Source organism: Phascolarctos cinereus, unplaced genomic scaffold (assembly GCF_003287225.1).
Source record: "Phascolarctos cinereus isolate Bilbo 61053 unplaced genomic scaffold, phaCin_HiC Scaffold_4;HRSCAF=312, whole genome shotgun sequence".
NCBI classification, from domain to species: Eukaryota; Metazoa; Chordata; class Mammalia; order Diprotodontia; family Phascolarctidae; genus Phascolarctos; species Phascolarctos cinereus.
Genome location: NW_027555847.1, coordinates 455,367,682 through 455,381,989, shown reverse-complemented (window position 1 = coordinate 455,381,989; position 14,308 = coordinate 455,367,682). Strand labels below are relative to the sequence as shown.

The 14,308-nt window shown below is 34.0% G+C and overlaps 1 pseudogene; it reads right to left on the bottom strand.

Moving 5' to 3' along the window:
* Window positions 1–14,308, bottom strand: part of LOC110197254 (uncharacterized) — a 194,120-nt pseudogene that overhangs the window by 18,228 nt on the left and 161,584 nt on the right.

Here is a 14,308-nt window from a genome sequence, read left to right as displayed (position 1 = left end):
GCATTGTGAAGATGAAGTTGAAATTTTTAACAGAAACACAAAACATTATATTTGTCCCAATTCTAGTGGTAATAATCACAGGAGTTCCCTTTATGCCTTGAATCTGTCAAATTGGATCACCTCTCCAGGAGCTAACCATGTTCCCTAGCTGTTTCTGATATTTCTAAAGGAAATATGCAACTAGAGGTACAACACAACTCCATATGCTTAAACAGAAATTCAATGCACTTTCCTATGGGAAATATGTGGTTACAGTAAAGAGTCTTTACATGGCCCCAAGCGATCTCCGGGATTATTTTGCAAACAGGCAAGTTAAGTAGTCTCTGTACAACTTGTTATGAAGTAGACTTCCGTCAAACTGCAAATCTAGTTGTCCTCTGAATACTATGATTTCTCAGAACACTGTCTCTTTGTTGAAGGTCAGGACAATGAACTTGGAAATAAAAAATAATAATTCATATGTAAGATATGCATATTGATATAGTTAATTAATAGGTTAATGTAATGTTTTAAGATGCATATAATTTTAATAATATAATTTCATTGAATTCTGGGAAAGGAAGGAAATAAATTTTTTAATAAACATCTGTTATGTGACAAGGACTATGCTAAGTACTTTATAGATATCATCTCATTTGTTCCTCACAACAACTTTTGGAGACAAGTACTATTATTAGCCCATTTTAGAGTTGAGAAAACTGAGGCAGACAGAGGCAAGGCAGCTTGTCTGGTATTGAATAGCTAGTAAGTGTCTGAGGCTGAATTTAAACTCAGATCTTCCTGACTCCAGGACCAGTATTTGATCCATTGAGCCACTTAACTGCCTCACTTTGCATACAGCACTACTCAGGAGCACTTCATGGGGACATCTATGTGCTGACAATTGCTTGGGTTTGTATAGGGCAACAATGTTGCTCAAGTGAGACAGCTGACCAAACCTGGAAAAAATTGTTTTCCCATTTTTTATGTCATTGAAGCTTTGTGGGTTTCAAGCCAATCTGGCCTTTTTGAACTTCTGCTTTTCAGTCATTTCAATAATTTAAGCGTAAATGTGATCAATCAGTACATCAGCAATAGAAGTACACTACTTAAGGAAGTTGTGTTAATAACCACCAAGTTCTAGAAAAAGTCATTGGATAGACACCTAAGATGTTCTAGATGTGACCTATTCTGAAATATTTCCATTTCCTCTGTACCTGTGCTTACAGATGGCACAGGTGACCCAGATACTTGACAGTTTCTGCAGACCTGCTGCATGTCATCTGACAGCTTCAGATCATCTTCCTGTAATTAATTCAACACTTTTATCAGTATCGCCTCACATTAATCCAGTGTCTTCCCAAAGACAATGATTGCATCAAAGCATAGCAATAGTTCCAGGTAGTTCATGTCTTCACCCACTTTCTTCATCAGTCCTTGGGGCATACACTCAAACTAAGAAAATACAGATGGACAAATAAAACAGTGTTCTTGTGTTCTTTTACTACAGGAACCTGGTAGTAGCCATTAAATCAGTCTAATTCTAAGAACCACTGGCTATTGACTAATAGACCATCCAGCACACCTTGAATTCTTGCCACAGTGTACTATTTAATTTTACATATTATATATGTATGTGTGTATACACACACACACACACACACACACACACACATACACACACACACACACACACACTATAAGCTACTTTTTAAAGTCAGACACAGGAGCCAATTTTTAAAAGAGGGGATTTCTTAGGTCTTCCATGAGCTATAAAGAAACTTATACATGTTTGGGAGTCAGTGACCAGGAAACTGGATCAATCTGTCATTTGGCACATCACACATCTCATATCCTGCTCATGCAACAAGAACATCTTTGTCTTTTTCCCATGCTTCTACTTTGGGCAAGTCTTCTTTTCTGGCGGTGAAACATGACCAAAGTCAAGTATCCTGAGGTTTGAAGGCTGGCATTCTTGTGACATTCACTAATGTTACTTTATCTTCTGGTAGGTTTTTCCATAGACGGCATGGGTAGTAAAAATGTGGAGGTAAGCATAATGAATATATATACATACAAATATGTATATATATATATATATATATATATATATATACACACACACACACATATATGTATATATATGTACATATATATACATATATGTGTGTGTGTGTATATATATATACATACAAATATGTATATATATATATACACACACACACATATATGTATATATGTACATATATTTACAAATATATGTATATGCATGTATAACGGTGTAAATATATGTATACATATGTGTATTTATACATACATAATACATAGAATATTAATAATGATAATAATATAACAACAACAGCTTATATGTACATAGCACTTTATATTTGCAAAGGGTAGCTATTTGGTGCACTAGACAGAATACCAGGTGTGGTGTCAAGAAGACGGCCTGGCTTATCTTCCTGAGTTCAAATCTAGTCTCAGTCACTTAATAACATGTGACCCTAGGCAAGTAACTTACCTCTTTTTGCCTCAGTTTCTTCATCTGTAAAATGAGTTGGAAAAGGAACTGGCAAACCACTCCAGTATCTTTGCTAAGAAAAGCCCTAAATGGGGTCATAAAGTGTTGGACACTCCTGAAATGACCAAATAACAACAGCAAAAAACTTTGCAAAGTGTTTTTTTGTTTGTTTTTATTTTGTGAAGTGCAAATTTTATCTCATTTGATCCTTACAACATCTTATGAAAGTAGGTGATAAAATTTTCCACAATTTACAGATTGGGGAAACTGAGGCAATAAAAGTTAAATGATTTGCAAAATGTCACAAAGCTTGTAAATGCATAAGGCAGGATTCAAACTCAGCCTTTCCTGAATCTATGGCCAATGTTCTATCTATTAAGCTGCCTAGCTTCCACTTGGTCTACTTTGCTGCTTTCAGTTTCATCTAATAATTTTGAATAGATTGTGATTGGTTCTAATTGATAGTGATATCCCCAGAAGTGTCTGGTGGGTCACAACTATTTCTTTTATAAACCTGAAGATTACATACTGTTTTGTATCCCAGATATGGGGAGTCTGTCACAAAGTTCACCTAGTCTTTTATTATTTATATTTATATTTATCAGTCTTTTAGTAGGCTGCAACAAAATTGTCCTCAGGTATTTTTGACAGAATCATTGGACTATGGCGACATCTTAAAATGTACTTTCTAGCGTAGTAGTGAATCCCTTATTGTTTGCTGATCATGACTTTTTCTTCCAGACTGTTGTTTCTCCATTCTCCTTTTTCTTTCTCTTTTCAAGAGTAATTATTTATTCCATCTCCCTCTTGTGAGTTCTTTCTTTAAAATCTGTTTCTGTAAAGCAACATCTTTATTTAGCTTTCATGTCAAATATATGAGAATTTATTTCCCTAAAATTATTGGAGGTGAATTTTTGTAAGATTTTCTGTCTAGGATGCTCTAACCCAAATTCTCAAATGTTTTCACTTATTCTATCAATTTCTCATAAGTCTAAGGCTTTTTCTTGATAAAAATTATTTTGGATTACTCCTAAATTACATCAACCTCAATGTGTTTTTACCACTTTGGTCAATCTGTGCACATCTGCTCTTTCACTCTTTTTCCTACTAACCATGATAGACAATCCTACACATACATCTCAAAAATTTCAACAGCATTTCACCTTTGTCCTGAATGATATTGAAGAAGTTAATGAACCTAATCTCATCAGTTAGACTACAGATATAGAAGCAGTCAAGATTTTGCAGTTATTTGAAGTAGATCTGAAACTTCTCACACATCTTGCCTCACTCTTTCTTAGATGGTCCTGGTTGCACATAAGTTAGTGCTTACCCACTATAAAGGACAGCATTCATATTTTATTCCTGCACATGTGCTCAATTCAATGTATTGGAGAAGACTCCCCTTACTCTAGTCATTATAGAATAATATTGCTGAACCAATATTTTTGGTATGTAGTATAGTCCTTCAAGCAGCATAATTGCTTTCCAAACTTTTTTTACATCTCCTTTTCTTTTCTATTGGTTTTTTTCCCACTCTACCTTTAACATATAGACTTAATGAAATGATGAATTAAGAGCTCTATCCAGAACATAGTCATTTTTAGGGATATGATTTTAATATCGTGATTTGGTGCCAAAATATATCAAAAAGATAATTGACCAAGTAATACATTGGCATCAAGAAGTGTAAGTTAAAAGGGAAAGGTTTGAATCCGTCAATGTCACTGAGATAATAATGTAAAGCTCCTGAGATGTGCTTCAGGTGATTATAAGTAGTTATATTCAAGGTGAAAATAACTCTTGGATATCTGTGGAGAAAGACAAAAGTTGATAAGTTCCTTGATAAGAAGATTGTGCTAAATGGCAGGTGAGTAAGTATTGCATACTCTTGTACTAAGTAATGGTAACTCTGCTTTATGCAAGTTAAGACATAAAAAATATGTTGGATTTTCTAATAGAAGAGTGCCAGATGCAATCCACTGCAAACTTACAAAAGGGAAACAAATGGAAGTATCATTTCAATAAAACATTTTTGAAGTAGTTATTTCAAAAGGCATCAGCAAACCTGAAGAGAGAACTATGGCTCCGGTGACACTTGATGTCAACCTGTTCAACAAGGTCTTTATAGATATACGATTGAGGCAATCAGACAGAATTATATTCTCTTTGTCACTGAAAGGTACAGAAGATGTCTCTGTTTCTCATGAGACCATACGAGGAACTAAAGCATGGGGGTAATAAAGATGTTTTGACAGCCTACCTAACCCAGGTTTCATCTCTGTTACTAAACATGGTGCTTTTCCAAGGAACTAGAATATCTGGATTCTGATAACTGACATGAATGGGAAAGAAATGTACAGTTCAGAACCATGGCTGCACATTGGTCTATGACAAGACACTGTTCCTCAAGCCTATGTCATAACCAGATTCCTTCATCAGTCATATTTCCCTCCACTCTGAGGTTTGCATGACTGAGCAAAATTCTGATACAAAAGAACAAATGGTAAAATAATGATGTGGAAGTATCTACTTTTACTTCTTTATTGTATTTGGTATATGAATTTCCACTGCATTTTTAGGATTAAAATGTTAAGTTCAACATATGGAGTAACAAATATTATAGGGCATTTATAATCCTATCTCTGTATAGAAAGATGCAGTCATCCTCAAGGCCACTTCCAGTCTTATATTCTTTAACTTTTTTTAAGATGAATCTACTGTTCATGCATTTTTTTCTTTTTTTGTGACTATTTCAAACCCTTCTTACTCTGTTTATAACTTGCTTCTTTTATTAAGTTAATCTACTGCACTGGCAAAAAAAAATATTGATAAAGATTAAAACTGGCAGAAAAACATTTCTCCATTTGGAGAACAGCAGCCTTGTTTACTTTTAAAAGTTTAAAGCAAAATTCAATCTAATTGTACTATCATGAAACTGTCATTACCCCTTAAAAGAGATTCTTTCCAAATGGCAAGCAGCTAGTTGCAGAATTTCATAATTTGGGTTTCTGATAAAATAAGTTGCTACAATGGCATAAAAGGTAAATTTATGCTGAGGATAAAATTTGTGAAGTCAATACTCATGACTGCATCAGTTTTTGCACCCAGAAAATTATGAAGTAAAAATTGGCAGCTTTTCACAACTTTATCAAATTCTTTGTTATTATTATTTTCAACATTCAATAAATGGTGATTTGGAAATTTGACTCATCAGCTAGAAGTTCAATATTTGGAATATATAACATTTTGAGGACTCTCATCACTCTTCAGAAGTTTTTCAATTTTCTTTTTTTCCCTTTGTTTTCTTTTCCCAATTTATCTGAATCCTATTTTCTCCCCACTTAACATTCCCTTAATGCTTATTTTAGTTGCTGCATTTACTATGAAAAATAGTATCATCTAACTAAAAATTTTCCTTAAATTCTAATTTTGCCTTTATTTCCTGAACCTTTACCATCATTCTTGTGTAGATGTGATAGTCTTAAACGATGTGTTAAAAGATGCTATAAGATGAGTTAGTAGATGGTCTGGTTTGATCTGGGTTGCATGATTCTCTTAAACTGTGGGAGAAAAACAGACCTTATGATAGATGCTATATAATAGTCTACCCATGAATCTAGGGAATCCCCCCCCATGTAGATAATTACATAAATACGCACCTATAATGTCATATAATATATTATATATATTTAATATATGGTGTATGTGCATATGTTTTTGTGTACATACGTACACAAATAAGTCAAAATATTTTATTTCATATCCCTACATAGAATTAGACTAAATTAACAGCTTTGTTTTTGTCTCCATTTCTCATGTCCTTTGTTCTGAATTCATTGTGTAATTCTCTTCTTGGCATGAGTGCTGAGCATTTTAAATGGAAAAAAATGGTAGATCATCTAACAACTTCTGTAGAAATGGGTGTCTTTTAATGTTCATGTAGAAGAGTGATTCCATTGTATTCTCAGCAGAGTGATATTCTTTGAATCATTAGTTTCCATTCAATTTGAAGAAAATGACTTATGTAGAGCTCATTTTTTCCACTCAGCTCTTAAATATCCATGTCTTGTCCCTTTCTCAGCATCCTCCATTTTAAAAGGAAATTAGCATGATTCCTTTCTTCTGATCCCCTTTCATTCTTTGCCTCTCTGCTTAAGCATTAATTTCTGATAACTTAAGTGGAATCCTGGTGTTTTCTACAGCTTTAGAATGATCCCTAGTCAGGTTGTAACTGAAGAAGATATATTTGAATATAGAAAATATTTTTAAATTTCTTCCCATAGTTGATAATGATGCATATGTGTGCTGGTCATATGAACAGATAAAAATCCAATAAATCACTTTAAAATAATTACAGTATTACTAACTGCTCATGAGAAAAGTTGTTCTTACAAAATACATAGTTGAAAAGTACGTTGTGATAGTATTTTATAGAAATTCATGTTTAGAAAGAGATATTATGAGTTTTAAATTGAAAAAAAAACTTAAGCAGTTGCTTCTATGGCACTAAGTGAAGATCCAAGCATTTATTTATGAATTTCAGTAGTCAGAATAAATGGGCATTAAATGAGGCCAAAAGATTTTTGGAGATAGAGCACTCTGAGAAACAATCTCATTGCTAATGATGTTCCTTAGTTTTAAGGAATTTGTTGTTAAAGAAAGGGTTTTTTTCAGTATTTTTAAACCCTGCTTGAGATAAAAAAAGAAAATTTCCATTTAATAAGAATATTGAACTTGAAAAGGACACAAAATGGTTCTAGGCTCTTGTGTGGTTACATGACACAAAGCAATGGTAAGGCCATCAATTTTCCTGGCTATAAATGATCCAGACATGGGAACAGTATGCGTTCCCTATACGGTGGTCCAATAATTTATTTGTACTTTTTCATCTTATATCATTTTCAAATGAAAGATAAGGCTCTAAGAACCTTTCAAATATTTCATAGATTGATTGAATCTCAAAGTTGAAAGAAATCTCAGAGGTCATCCAGTTTTATCACAATCTGAACAAGATCCTCTTCTGAAACATTCACATCCAGTGGAATTCAGTTTTCCTTGGCTTCTAGAATGAAAAAGAAACTAGTATTTCTCAAGGCAGGGCATTTGACTGAGAAGCTCAAATTGTTAGGAAAATTTATCCTTTGAGCTATCTTATGATAAGGAGGAGGGAGAGAAGCATTTCTATGGTGTCTATAATGTTCTAGGTATTGTGTTAAGCAATTTTAAAACTAAATATTATCTCATTCAATATTCATAAAAGTCTTTAAGGAAGGTGCTTTCACCCCCATTTTACAGTTGAACAAACTGAGGAAAGTAGAGGTTAAGTGATTTGCTTAGGGTCCCACAGCTGGTAAGTCTATGGGACTAGATTTGAACTCATTTTCCTGACTCCAGACCCAGAGCTCTATCACTGTGCTACCACCAGCCTCTTGAAGAGGGAAGCATACTGGATAAATCACAACTCAGATGAAGTTCATGGGGAGAGATTTCTTTTTTCTTTTCTTTTTTTAAAATTTTATTAATTTATTTTGATTTATCAACAATCACTTCCATATGCTTTTGAGTTGAAAATTTTTCTCCCCTTTCCTCCCCCCCACCCTCCCCAAGATGGCACACAATCTGATATAGGCTTTACATTTACATACCCATTAAGCATATTTTCACATTAGTGAAATTGTAAGTAGAAATTAAAACCAAAAGGAGTAACCATCAGAAAGATGAAACAAAACTCAACAGAAGGTAAAAATAAGTGATAGCGATTCGACTTCCATAGTTCTTTCTTTGGATGTGGACAGCATTTTCCATCCCGAGGCCTCTAGAGATGTCTTAGATCTTCATAATGCTGAGAAGGGTTCAGTTTAACAATATTAGTCATTGCATAACCTGACTGTTATTGTGTACAAAGTCCTCTTCGTTCTGCTCACTTCACTCAGCACCAGACCATATCTTTCCAGGTTTTTCTGAGGTCAGCCTGCTCATCATTTCTTCTAGCACAATAGTATTCCATTACATTCATATACCACAACTTGTTCAGTCATTCCCCAATTGATGGACATCCCCTCAATTTCCAATTCTTTGCCACTACAGAAAGAGCTGCTATGAATATTTTTGTACATGTGGGTCCTATTCCCATTTCTATGATCTCTTTGGGATATACCCCTAGAAGTGCTATTGCTGGATCAAAGGGTATGCACATTTTTGTAGCCCTTTGGGCATAGTTCCAAACTGTTCTCCAAAATGGTTGGATCATTTCACAACTCCACCAACAATATATTAGTGTTCCAATTTTTCCACATCTTGGGAGAGATTTCTTGATAGCATAATCCATATGGGCTGAAAATTAATTGAACATCCCTAAGGAGAAGTAGATGAAGGCACTGTCAGAGATGGATGCAGGCTCAAAATTGGAGATTCACATCTAAAAGAATACTGAAGAATGCATCATCTGCTCAACAAAGCCCCTTTCAGCTAACGGACTCTTCATGTACTTATTGCCCCTTAGCCTCTGTGAGTATCATGGCACTCTAACTTTCATCACTTCCTGTAAGCTATGGCGCATTCCATTAATTCCATACTCCAAATTATCTATCAGGCAAGCCTGATTTTTTTTTTTTGTTATTTGGATACCTGAATCATTCTCCGTAGATATCTTATTTTTACATTAAGGAGCAGATCAGGAGAACCTGCTCAACTTGATGAGATATACACACATCCATCAGTAATGTACCTTAAAGGAGATAAGTCTTTTGGTTACTTTGAGTGCTACTCCCCATAGAAACCGTTAACGTGCATGTTAATTTTGAGTTTCTGTGGAACATCTCCTGAACCCAGATAATGGTGAAACACATTTACTCTGCTCAGAAGTGAATAGGTCTCAGTATTCAAGAATGATATGACTTGCTAAAACTATTTTATATCACAGCCACAACTTTGTTTTGGTCCTGTAAAAGAAAACATTTAGTCCTAGAGGTACAAATAATTACACTGTATTTGTGAATGAGCTAAATCTGATGGGTAGAGGTAGGGGAGAACACGGATGTTTATATGCATTGCTTTCTTCTTGGAGGTATGAGTGATGGGCTTGGAGAGACAGGGGCAGAAGTGTATTGAAATTGCATATGATCTAAACCATATTTACTATGAGATCTTGGTGAGAGGATGGAGCTGCATGACCAAGTTACCTCGAAGAAAAGGGAGTGCTTTGCTAGACAATGTCAAATAGCTAGTGAGTTTCTGAACCCAATAGAGAAGAAATGACTGTATAGTGCTACGATCTTGGAGAGAAGAGTATTGTGTACATATTTTTAAAGTTGAAAAAAACAGTAAGGGAAGGAGCCACAAAATGGACAAGAAAGTCTAAATTTTGTCCTTTTCAATAATAGAATACATATGATACTACAAATGGTTAATACAAGTTTGATTAGAAGATGGATGCCTTTCTAACAATCCCAATTTAATTTCATTAAGAGGGGAAATGGGAGGTGTTTTGACTATCAACCATAATATTTTAATACTGGAGGCCTGTATATGTCTTTGGGGGTAGAATTTGGGAAATATTAGGAAAGAGAAGAAAATTATACAGATTGTTTATCATTTACTACAACTCCTCTGTGCTATATTGCTTTTTCTTTTGGGGGAATTAAAAGTTGTTCTCTATCAGATATTCATTTTTGCCTTGTGAATTTGCAGGACAATATGGACGTTTTTATCTTAATCACTGGAGACAGAGAAAATGGCGTACACTATATTGTACGGTTCTAAGAGAAAACTTTGCATAGTAGAAAATGAGTCAAAACCATGTGATTTTGCAGAGGCCAATCCAAGATCATATGTAGTCTATATAATGCCAGAGTTTGGGGCTTTGGATGACAGATAATAATTAAAAGCCCTACAAGACATAAGATGATTTCAGATATTTAAAGGAACACAGAATTTGGAAAGAGGTTCTCATTCTGACTCTTCTACTTAATATCAGAATAATTTTGGGTATCACTTAACCTCTCTGTGCCTCATTCTTCTAATCTGAAAAAATAAGAATCTGAACTAGATGATCACAAATTTTCATTCCAGTTCTAAATCTAAAATCTTATAGTCTTGTAAACAGAGAATCTCTGAAGTTTTGTCTATCTCTAAATATATGATCCTATTATTACTTATATTTCTATTATGTGATCATATTTTTCCTTCTGTTCTCAGAGAATGGCTACAGGTTTATAAATATTGAAGAAGAAAACACAACAGAAAACCATTCAATTGCGGTAAAGTAAATTCTCACATAAGGAAACTCTGTTACAATTCCGATTGGCACACTCTCAGCAACTTATAGTCTTAGACAGCTGCTTGAAACACCAATTGTCAAGCTGAGTCAAGTCAACAAGCATTCATGAAGTGTCTACTTATGTGACAGGCACTTGCTCTGAGTCACACAATGTCCATCACAGAGACAAGACTTGATGTCAGGTTTTCATGACTTTGGACAGCTGTGTACCCACTCCACCCCATTTCTTCTTTAAGGAAGTGTGATACAATGGAAACATCACTAACTCTGGATTCAGGAAGGAAGGAAGAAAGGAAACAGGTATTTATTAAATGCTTACTGTGTGCCAGGTGTTGCATTGCACTGAGAACACAGATATGAGCAAAAAGAAAGACCTTTTCTACCCTCAAGGAGCTTACAATTTAATGGGAAAAAATAACCCGTAGAAGGGAGCTGAAAAGAAGGTTGGGGAAAGGTGTTAAAGGCGTGAGTCAGGAAAAAAGCATGGAGGAGAATAGAGACCAGTGTAACTTACAAAGGAATGTTTCTGGTAGAGAAGATTTTAGAGATAGTTGGATGCGCCAGGTTATGGAGGGTCCACAGATGAGAGAAGTTATATGATGAGATGACATTGCTTGGAAGTCTGTGTTCTAGAAATAGGGCTGGAAGTGGAATCAGAAGACCTATGATCAAATTATACCTCTCACACTTTCTACCCATGTGACTTTGGGTAAGTTATTTAAGTAGGGCTGGGCTGGGAAATGTCTAACAACTGGCTGTTCGAAAAAAAATGTACAAAGGACACATCTCTACATCTAATCTGAATTCTTAAGCCTAGACTATAAACAAAACAAATCATGTACTAATTTGTAGCATTTGCTTATATCTTAGTTGTCAATACTCATGCTGAAAATTTAACAGTTGACTCTTGAGAGTCAACATGAGCTGGCTCTAGTACAACTCTACAGTTAACCATCTTGGGCTTCAATTTTCTCATCTGTAAAATCATTGGGGAGGGAAAATTTATTTAATAGTCTCTGAAGGCTCTTTCAGATCTAAATCTATGAGTGATCACTTTATAATAGATCTATTTACACATCCCACAGTGTTTACAATTCTATAAAATTACCTTTAATTATTATTTAAATTGTTCTATTTTAAGTATACATACAGTAATTTTGCATATCAGATTTAATCCCAAAACAAATTTTGACACTCTCATATTTTACCTGATATGAGTAAATTAAAATCTCTTAGACACTAAACTAAAAATAATGCTCAACTATTTGCATGAACTCAAAATGCAAGTAATAAAAGAGTAAAATCAAGTAGAATATGTGATATTTTGGCGTGAATATTTAGGATATTGTGCAATTTAAAAAAGTAAACTATTACCTATATCTAAGCATTTAGATTAAAATGCTGAGATTATTTCAAATAAGAACTTCTTTCTAGCTTTTGGGAAACTTCTCCCAGTTTAGTTTCAGGTTAAGCATGTGTTGACTCACTTCATCCAATGCATTTGAAGACAAATGGTTCAATCCTATATCATCTGAAGCAATTTCAAAAAAAACTTTCTTAAGATCAGTCCTTTGGTCAGTGTTATGTTACATAGAGCTACTGTTTGAGTAGGAATGTAGATAGTGATAGCCTGAGATCTTTAGTATTAAACAGTGTTTAAGGAGAAAGAATTTTCACTAAATAGGATTAATGTCATTAATTTGGATTAGCATTTCCTCAGAAAAAGTCATAGTGAAGCAAACAAAGTAATGGAGGTTTTGACCCTTTAATTCTGTTAAAGGGTGGAAATTCTCCACAGGAATAATATTTAGTTAAAGCATAAAGTTATCCCCTAACTTTCTTTGAGTCAGGGGAACAACCTATTCAGTACAGCCCACATGTACTTTTAGATATTAGTCAAAAGGAGCTAGTTTCCTAATATCGCTATGCCCTGCTTTAGGTAGCGTGTACTCCTCATCCCATATACCTTTATATTTGTCTCAATTTTTTTGTTTGTTTTGTTTTGCCTAGTTGACCCCAAAGCAAAAATTCATAGTTATGTCTCTGAGGTACAGAAATTCATTCTTTGAAATAGTGGTCTTATCAGAGAAAATCTGAAATTTCTTTGCTGAGCTATACTTATAGACAATACACTTATATTGAAGATAAAGTTATATTTAACCCTTTTCATATCTGAAAGGCAGAATGTTGTAATAAAAAGAACACAAGATAAAATATTAAAAACAATTTGACCACAGATAAATTGCTTTAACTTCTTGAAACTAATTTTCTTTACAGGGATTCTTGTATTATATGCTTCAAAGAATAATAGTGCTATAGAAATTTAAATCCTGAGTGCATCTCTCCTTGGTTTGGGCAACAGAGTCATATTTATTTCACAGAAAGTATTTGTTAAGATGCCACATTTTTCTACTTTTGGAATGAATTTGTTATTTTGGAGATATGTATTCTTTGAAAGTTTGCCAGAATGCACTTCTGAATTCACTTGTATCTGGGTCTCCCCCCCACCCCCACCTCCTGCTTTGGGAGTTCATTTGTGGCTTGTTCAATTTATTTTATGAGACTGGCTTATTTAAATGATAGATTGCTTCTTCTACTAATCTATTATATATTTGCAAATATATATCAGGAAGCTAAGTGGCATAGTGGATAGAGTGCCAGGCCTGGAGTCAGGAAGACCTAAGTTTAAATCTTTCCTCTGACATTGAACAACTGTGTAACACTGGGCAAGTCATGTAATTGTTACTTCAGTTTCCTCATTTGTAAAATGAGCTGAAAAAGGAAATGGCAAACCACTCTAATATCTTTGGCAAGAAAACCCCCAAATGGGGTCATAGTCAGATACAACTGAAACAACTGAACAACAACACCAATAACAACAAATAAATATTAATTTAATTTAATTTAATTTAATTTATTATTTGTGTAGGGACAGCTATGTGGCATAATAGATAGAGTACTGGACCCAGAGTCAGGAAGATCTGAGTTAAAAATCTGTCCTCAAACACTTACTAGATTTGTGACCTCGGCAAGTCATTTAACTTCTATTTGCCTCAGTTTTCTCATTTACAAAACAGTGATAATAAAAGCATCTATCTGCCAGGGCTATTTTGAGGATCAAATGAGGTAATTATAAAGCATTTATCACAGTGTCTAGCACATAGTAAGCACTATATAAATGTTACTATTATCATTATTAATTTAATAAGTAGTAAAAATAGGCAAATATTGGAAATACTTTATTACATTTCTTCTTTATCTCTTGGGAGTCATTTTACTTTGGTAATTTGTGTTTCCTCTCTTTTTGGACTGATAATGGTTTGTCTATTTAATTTGTTTTTGCTTTCCATAAAAAGTCTTAATTTTATTTATCATCATTTTCAATTTTGTTTATTCATTCTTTGATTTTTAGAAATTCTTCTTTTGATTTCAATTGAATATTCTTAATTATTGCCTTTCTAGAATTTTTGAAATGAACATTCAATTCATTTATCTTTCTTTTATTGATGCAAATGTTAAATAAAAAA